Source organism: Crocodylus porosus, unplaced genomic scaffold, assembly GCF_001723895.1.
Source record: "Crocodylus porosus isolate Cpor-Errol unplaced genomic scaffold, CroPor_comp1, whole genome shotgun sequence".
Lineage (NCBI taxonomy): Eukaryota > Metazoa > Chordata > Crocodylia > Crocodylidae > Crocodylus > Crocodylus porosus.
The window spans coordinates 3,861,896-3,869,732 of NW_017728910.1; positions in this window are offsets into that span (position 1 = coordinate 3,861,896).

Here is a 7,837-nt window from a genome sequence, read left to right on the forward strand (position 1 = left end):
GCTCTTTCCTGCCAAGGCAGGGGGTCGGACTAGATGATCTACCTAGGTCCCTTCCGACTCTAGCTACTATGAAACTATGAAACTATGACCCCGGCCAGGTGACTGTCTAGCTTCTTTTTGAAGACCCCCAGGGTAGAAGCGAACACCACTTCTCTTGGAAGTTGGTTCCAGATCCTAGCCACCCTGACTGTGAAGTATTGCCTCTTGATATCAAGCCTGAATCTACTCTTGGTCAACTTATGGCCGTTGTTCCTCGTTACTCCCGGTAGTGCTTGAGGGAACACGGACTCCCCCATGCCTTGATGGTCCCCCCTGGCAGTTTGTAGACCGCCACCAGATCCCCTCTCAGCTTTCTCTTGTGGAGGCTGAACAGGTTCAGGTCCCATAGCCTGTGCTCGTAGGGCCTGCCTTGCCCTGACCATGCGAGTGGCCCTCCTCTGGACCCTCTCCATGCTGTCCACATCCCTCCTGAAGTGCGGCGCCCAGAACTGGATGCAGTGCTCCAGCTGCGGCCTGACCAGTGTCACATAGAGTGGGAGGATCACCTCCTTGGACCCGCTCGTGATGCAAGCAGCAGTAATCCAAGTGCGTGGAGCCTGACCAGCAGCCAGAGTGTGGCTCTTGCTGCCCAGGCTCTGGTTTTGGGCAGCACATGCTGCCATCCTGTTTTTTTCTGCTGCAGTTTTTCTTGACACTGGGTGTCAAAAAAAACTGCCACATCACAAATTAGCAGTGCAATGAATGCCTGCATGGTGCATGCAGCTTGTGGCTTCACAGACAGGTCTGAAGCACAACAACCCACACATGCGCGCTTGTCCAGATATGCCCATGGAAAGAATACCGAAGCTCCTGACTTCAGCTCCCCTCCTCTACATGTCGGCCCATACCCGCGCAATACTATCTTGAGTCAGCTGCCTGTTATTTGGTTATAGCTAGCCTGTGGAGAAAACATAAATCTTTTTTTTGGTTCCTTTTCCACAAAACAATCTTGGTTTGCTTGGGAATTTTTCTAGTGTCCTGTAGACTGTGGCATTCTGCACTGCTCTGATCTAAGGGCTCCACTCCTATTGCTCACAGAATTTGCCCAGGAAAACCCAGGATTTGCTCTTTCCATTCCCCTATATTTTAAGGGGTAGCTGAACTTATCATTTATATTTTTATAATGCATTTCTTGTGTAACAAGCAAGGTTTTGCATAACAAAAGGTAGCACAAAATTAGGAGATCTGATAACAGACACTCATAATAAGACAAAAAAACCCATAAAAAATGAAGCAGTATGTCCTTGGAATCAAGTAGCTTAAGCATTATCTTAGGATTCATTCCAGGACCTCGTTATTGAGACTAGCTATTGAAGATACACAAGGCCCCAATTAACCACAGATTTCCTTTCTGGGTTTTCTGCTTTAATATTTTTGAAAAGTGAAAGAATACAGAGCAATGTTTCTGTTGATATTTCCTGCATTCACTCCCTGTAAACTCACTCCAAGAAATATAAAGCTAAACAAAATACTGTATCTACTTGTCTATAAGGTTATCCTGACTATAAAACACCCCCCCAATAATTATATTCTTTATACAGAAATTTTTTTAAATTGTTATAATTTTCCAGGTACTGAATCTAATTATTGGACATTTGCCTTGAATTTTTTCCCCCACCCCCACTGCTACAGCAGGAAAAATAAATCTTGGAGGTCAAAGCCCTCTTACCCTGTACCCCCAACTTCTTCCCCCTGCAGCCCCTTTCCCTTATTGTTACACACTGCTCTCCCTGAACACATGGAAGTGAAGGACAAAGTTGAAAAGACTGACTTTGAAGTAAACACATTAAAAAAATTACTACAAGTACTCATAGACGTAGCTCATCCAGAAGTAACACATTTCACTTTTTCTGAAATTGCTGCAAGTTTTAACACAGGTACATCATAAACACACTTTTAAGCAACACTTTTGTATCTACTATATAGCACAAACTATGGATAATATTAGTCCAAATGGACTCATAATTTACAGTTCACTGGGCTTGGCCCCAACAGTCAACAGCATTTCAAGCCATGGTGACCCCACAGCTCAGCACTATTCAATATGTGTTAGTACTCCAGAAACCACTGCCAAAAGATCCATGCACCAATTAGCCCCCACTCGTGACTGCAACCAGTTGTTCTTGTTACAAGTTGTCTTGGGATCCTCCAAAAATTTCATAGAATCAAAGGACCAGAAGGGACCAGTAAGATCATCAAGTCCAGTTCCCTGCCATGGGCAGGAGGTTATTGGGCTCAAATAAGCTTAATGAGTTGCTTGTCCATCTTCTTCTTGAACACCTCCAGAGATGGTGACTGCACCACCTCTGCTGGAAGTGTTTTCCAGATTCTAGACACCCTTATGGAAAAGAAGTTTTTCCCTAATGTCCAACTTAAAGTTTTCCTCAATTAGCTTGTGCCCATTCATCCTCATCCTCCCTAGAGACCCCTTTCTGAAGAGTTGCTCCCCTAGATCTTAGTGTTCACTCTTGACATACTTGTAGGCGGCTATCAAGTCACCTCTCAGCCTTCAGACTGAACAAACCCAGTTCCCAGAGCCTCTCCTCATAAGGCCTATCCTCCAGTCTCCTGATCATACAGGTGTCCCTTCTCTGTACCCTTTCAAGCTTATCCACATCCTTCCTGAAGTGCAGTACCCAGAACTGGACACTGTACTCCAATGCTGAATAAAGGGGGAGGAGTGCCTCTTTGGATCAGTTTGCAACACATTGACTGATACACACCAGAATTCTGTTTGCCCTACTGGCAACGTCATCACATTTATATGCAGATAAGGCATGGCACAACCTGGTTTGGCTCCACCTCATGGAGGATGATGCCACAATAATCATATGTGACAGGCTGAGAGAGAGGCTGACAGAAGGATTCTGGGTAAATTGTTTGAGGCCCCATTTGGTGATGTTTGCCAGACATTTAAGGTTGGTTAAGAAACAGGACTCACTGGAAATAGGGAAGAAAAGTGCAGCTCAGCTGTGGGAGTAAAGACGAATTCAATGTAGTGGCTCACCATAACTTTGAAAAAGAGTCAGCACTGAGGGGTACTACCATATATCTAGTTCAGATGGGCTGCACTAACTTATCCTTAGTAGGTTACCATCAGCATCTTGACCTCTTTGGCTAAGATTAAATCATGATCCAGGGCCAGGTGATGAGTCACCTGCACGACAGCAAGGCCTACTGCCACCTGGGGATACCCACCAGCCACCGGGCCAAGCAGATGCTGAAAGAGACCTTCAACAGGATCGTGCAGGACATCCACAAGCTGGACTTGTCCCTGCTGGCCTGCTGGCAGAAGATAGATGCAGTGAACACCTTCCTCATCCCCTGTATCGCATTCGTCCTGAGAGGCTCAACGACCCCCAAAACCCTCCCTCAAGAAGGTGGATGCCAAGATCCACCAGCTGTTGAAGAGGTGGCTGCATCAGCTGCTAAGGGCCAGCAATGAGGTCCTGCACATCCCCTACCAGCAGGGGCCAAAGTCCCCCGCATAGGAGACCTCTACGACTCGTGGTACTCACCCACACCTTCCGCCTCCTGACCTGCCCGGAAACCACGGTAAGTATCATCGCTGCCAGCACTCTCGAGGAGACCACCTGCAAGAGGATCACAAGACAACTGACTGGATGTGACTTGGCCACCTTCCTCAGCAGCTCACTGGAGGGTGAGGTCAGCAGAGATGGTGGGGACTTTGCCTCACTATGGAGCCAAGCCTGCAATGCCATGTGCTGCCTCGGGAAATGCATTGGCTGTGCCCGGACCTGTACTGAGGAGTGCCAGGAGCTGGGAGTTTCTCTGCAACCAACCTTGTACACCAATGGCATCATCATGACGTGCCACACGAGGACCTTCCTGGAGAGGTTCCTGAAGGACACTGCCCAAAACAAGTATGCCGGCGACCTGAGGGCCAAACCTGACCAGGGCAAGGTCTTTGATGTCACCTCGAAGTGGGACTCCAGCAACCACTTCATGCCCAGTGGGAGCTTCACACACTTTGTGGACTAGCACTTCCTCCACTGTGCCTGCCTCAACTGCCTGCCTCTAAACGGGGCCATCTGCTTCGGCCACTGAGACAAGAGGTGCTGATGGTGCGGCTGTGCAGTAGAGACCCTCCCCCATGTGCTGTGCAGCTGCAAGCTGAATGCCAGAGCCTGGCAGCTCCACCACAACACTGTCCAGGACTGCCTGGTGAGGGCCATCCCAGCTGCAGTGGGGGAGATCTCCATGAACTACATCATCCCAGGCTACAAGAGCCAGATGCGACCCAACATCATCATCATGAACAAAGAGGCCAAGAAGGTCATGATCGTGGATGTAACCATCCCCTTCGAGAACCGGCACCAAAGCCTTCACCAACACCCAGGCTCCCAAGTAGGAGAAGTACGCCCAGCTGGCCAACATCCCGAGGGGCCGTGGCTATGATGTGACAGTCAACGCGCTCATCGTGGGAATGCTCAGAGCCTGGGACCCCTGCAAAGAGTGCCTGCGTGCCTGCCGCATCTCCCACCACTATGCCAAGCTGATGCGCCACCTCATGGTGTCCAACACCATCCGTTGGTCCTGTGACATCTACGTGGAACACATCATGGGCCACTACCAGTACTCCAACCCCACTGGATAAACTGCTGCCAGACTGGATCCAGAGGGGACCGCCTGAACCTCCTAAGAATTCTTCAACAATGGAAGACCCCACTCCACCTGAAGAGGACGCCCACGATGAGACTCTATATGGACTGAGACACTTTCTTTGAACCAATTCCTCCACCAATGTGAACCATTGTAATGGGTTTTTGTGTATCTATCTTCTTTCTCTCTCAGCGCTGTGAACCCCCTCCCTTTCCTTCTCCCCTCCCCCCACTCCTGGACTTAGTTGGCTAACACTGTATTTTCTGTAACCTAGTTGCATTCCCCTCCTCACCCCCATCCCTCTAATGTTAGTCCCTTGCTCGGGTGATATGTATTTCCCTACCGGCTTTGTCATCTTTTTTGGATTCATAATCCTAAACATTTACTAATTAAAGTCAATCTGTTTTCAGCTACCAAGAAAAGGGTGTCAGAGCTGACTTTGGCTCTCCTGGTGCCAGCCTGGTATTGCAGTATATGCAGGCTTGGTTCCAGTTCCCTGTGGACAAAACAACTGCCCCCCGCCCCTTTTTTTAAGGACCTCACTATATGTACACATGTAGAAAAAAAGGTTTTCATCAGTATGTTTGTCCAATATGGGCTATGTATTTTATAGTCATGCCCAATGTTGGCTATATTTAACCAACTTCATAGTTGGTTTCCATTGGTACATACTAGAGGTGATACATCAGTTGGATATTGGATTGGCACTGATATAAAGAAAATTTAGCATATAGGAAATTGGCCATATCAAGTTGATAATTTGTCCAATAAATTGCCTGTGCATGCACACAGCACAGCACAGGGAGAAACACAGCCTGGCAGCGTGGAGAGCTGCCTCCAGCTGGTAAGTTTGGTGTGGTGGAAGGGGAGCATGAAGGGAAGGGGCTGGGGCTGCAGATCAAGGCCCCTGCAGTGAGGGAGTGTGTGGGGCAGAGCCTGGGGCAAGCACTGGCAGGGCAGGTCAAGGGTGGCATGAAGCCATGGCTCATCCGGGGATTGCATGGGGGGGCGGCTTCTGTCACTACGCACCACACATCTGGGAGCCACTGGTCCAGCAACTCGTTCAGTGCTCACCTGATCATGCAGCGGCTCCCACCACTGCTCCTGTTGCTTGCCTGAGAGGGCATGGGGGTAGGAGATGTGTGCCCCCAGATCTGTGTGGGGCAGGTTGGGGCTGCGCCAAGCTCTTCCTAATGGGATGGGTCTGCACTGAGATGGGACTATGGGGGGGGGCTGCAGCCACACGTTTGCCATAGCTTCTTCCTGTAGACCCCAACCTGCCCCACACAGATCCAGGGGCACATGTCTACCCCTCTGGATGAGCAGAAGGAGCAGCAGCGGGAGACACTGGGCAAGCAGGCGAGCACTGTTCGAGCTTCCAGACCAGCGAGTCCTGGCCAAGTGGTGTGCAGTGGTGGGAGCCACCTCCTCCCCCCACCCCCATGTCCCCTGAATGAGCTGTGGCTCTGTGCCATGCTTACCACCCCCCCGGGTTGGGCAGTGTTTCCCCAGCCCCAGCTCCAGACCCATGCCTCCCTCACCACGGATGCCTTGATCTTCCCCCACCAGACCCTTCCCTCCCTCCTCCCCTTCTACCACACCAGACTTACCAGCTGGAGGCAGCTCTCCATGCTGCCAGACTGGGTATCAGAAATCGGATCAGTATTGGCCAATATGCCCCCTTAAAAATTGAATATTGGTGATGGTTCCAAAAATCTTTATTGGGGCACCCCTACTGCATAAATTCTGCTTTAGGCAGCAGTTTAATGACAGACAATGTATTTAATAAGGTTTCCTTGTATATGAATATAAGATGAGGGGCTTTTTTTTTCCCCATGCTGCTTGGGGGAAAGAAAACTCAAGTGTGAGTACATATAGAAGTTTTAACAGAGAAACAACTATTCCTCTGGTACTCCCCTGTTCTCTGCCTAGCAAATATTGCAGATCTTTTCCCTGATGGGAAGGGTACCCCTTTCTCTTTTCTGTATTGCTCTGAGCTTAATTCAGCTCAGCTGCACCCAAATGCTTCAGCTGAGCGATACAACCAGGTGAAACTCTGGAAGTCCTGCTGGGTGTTTAACCCACAGAACCACATTCCCTAGATGCTGGTCTAGGTGCTGCTCTTGCCCCGCTTCCCCCCCACATTGCTCTCCTGCTGTTGTTGCCAGGATCCTTTAGGCTCCCCCTCCCTCCTTGAGTTTCTGCTTCCTGCCCCCACCCTGAGAGGATGGGAAGATCAGGGCAGTATACCCTGTGGGGTCATGACCTGGGGACTGGCGGGAGGAAGGGGGAGCATGTGATCCAGTGCAATACAGAAGAGAGCCCATGGTGGAGGACACTTGCACACATGGGTGTAGGGAGGGAAAAGGAGCAGGAGGGAAGTACACCATGAAGCACGGCCACTCAGAAGTTGGACAGCCCTGACTGAAATTAAACCCTGAGAAGTCAAAGAGCAGGGAACAGTATTTTCCTTCCTCAGGGGAGATAGCAGTGAACTAGATGATAAAGAACTGATTTAAAGCAGATTAGATACAGATAATATATTTCCTTACATTTTCTATTGTAGGTAGCACAGCAATACCAGATTATACTATTTTTCTAATTTCTAGAAAGCACACAAAAGTAAATTAAAAATAAGTCATAGTTAGAATATGTCACCGTACTTTTTTCATCTGCCTTGCATATACCAGTCACTTGTTTTTCATTAAATATGTAGTAACTTATTGCCTTACTGCAATTGCCAATCTCATTAAAGGTGTGCATAGCACAGTTAAAGGGAATGTTTTATATTCCATAGAAAATGCCATGTACTCCAAAGTTCATGCTAATGAACTGGTGCTAATTCTGAACTATCCCAAACACAAATGACTGGTGCCTCCTGTGACTGGGAGGGCACCAGGGTGGTAAGAGTCAAGAGGGGTCTGCTTGCAGCTGCCACTGACAGCAGGGGGGAGTGAGGGTGGAGAGTGGGAACTGTCCAAAGCTGCCTCCAGCCACATGGGCAGTGGGGGGGAAGGCGTACAGGCAGTGACCACCCATGGAAGCCAGTGGCAGCCAATCTCAGGCAGTGTCCTGCCCCCCTGTGCCCTCCCTACACGTCACCTATGGTCACATACTTCAAGAGTTTAAATTCAGGCTCTGATTCAGTTACAGTACTTAACTCTACAATACAAAA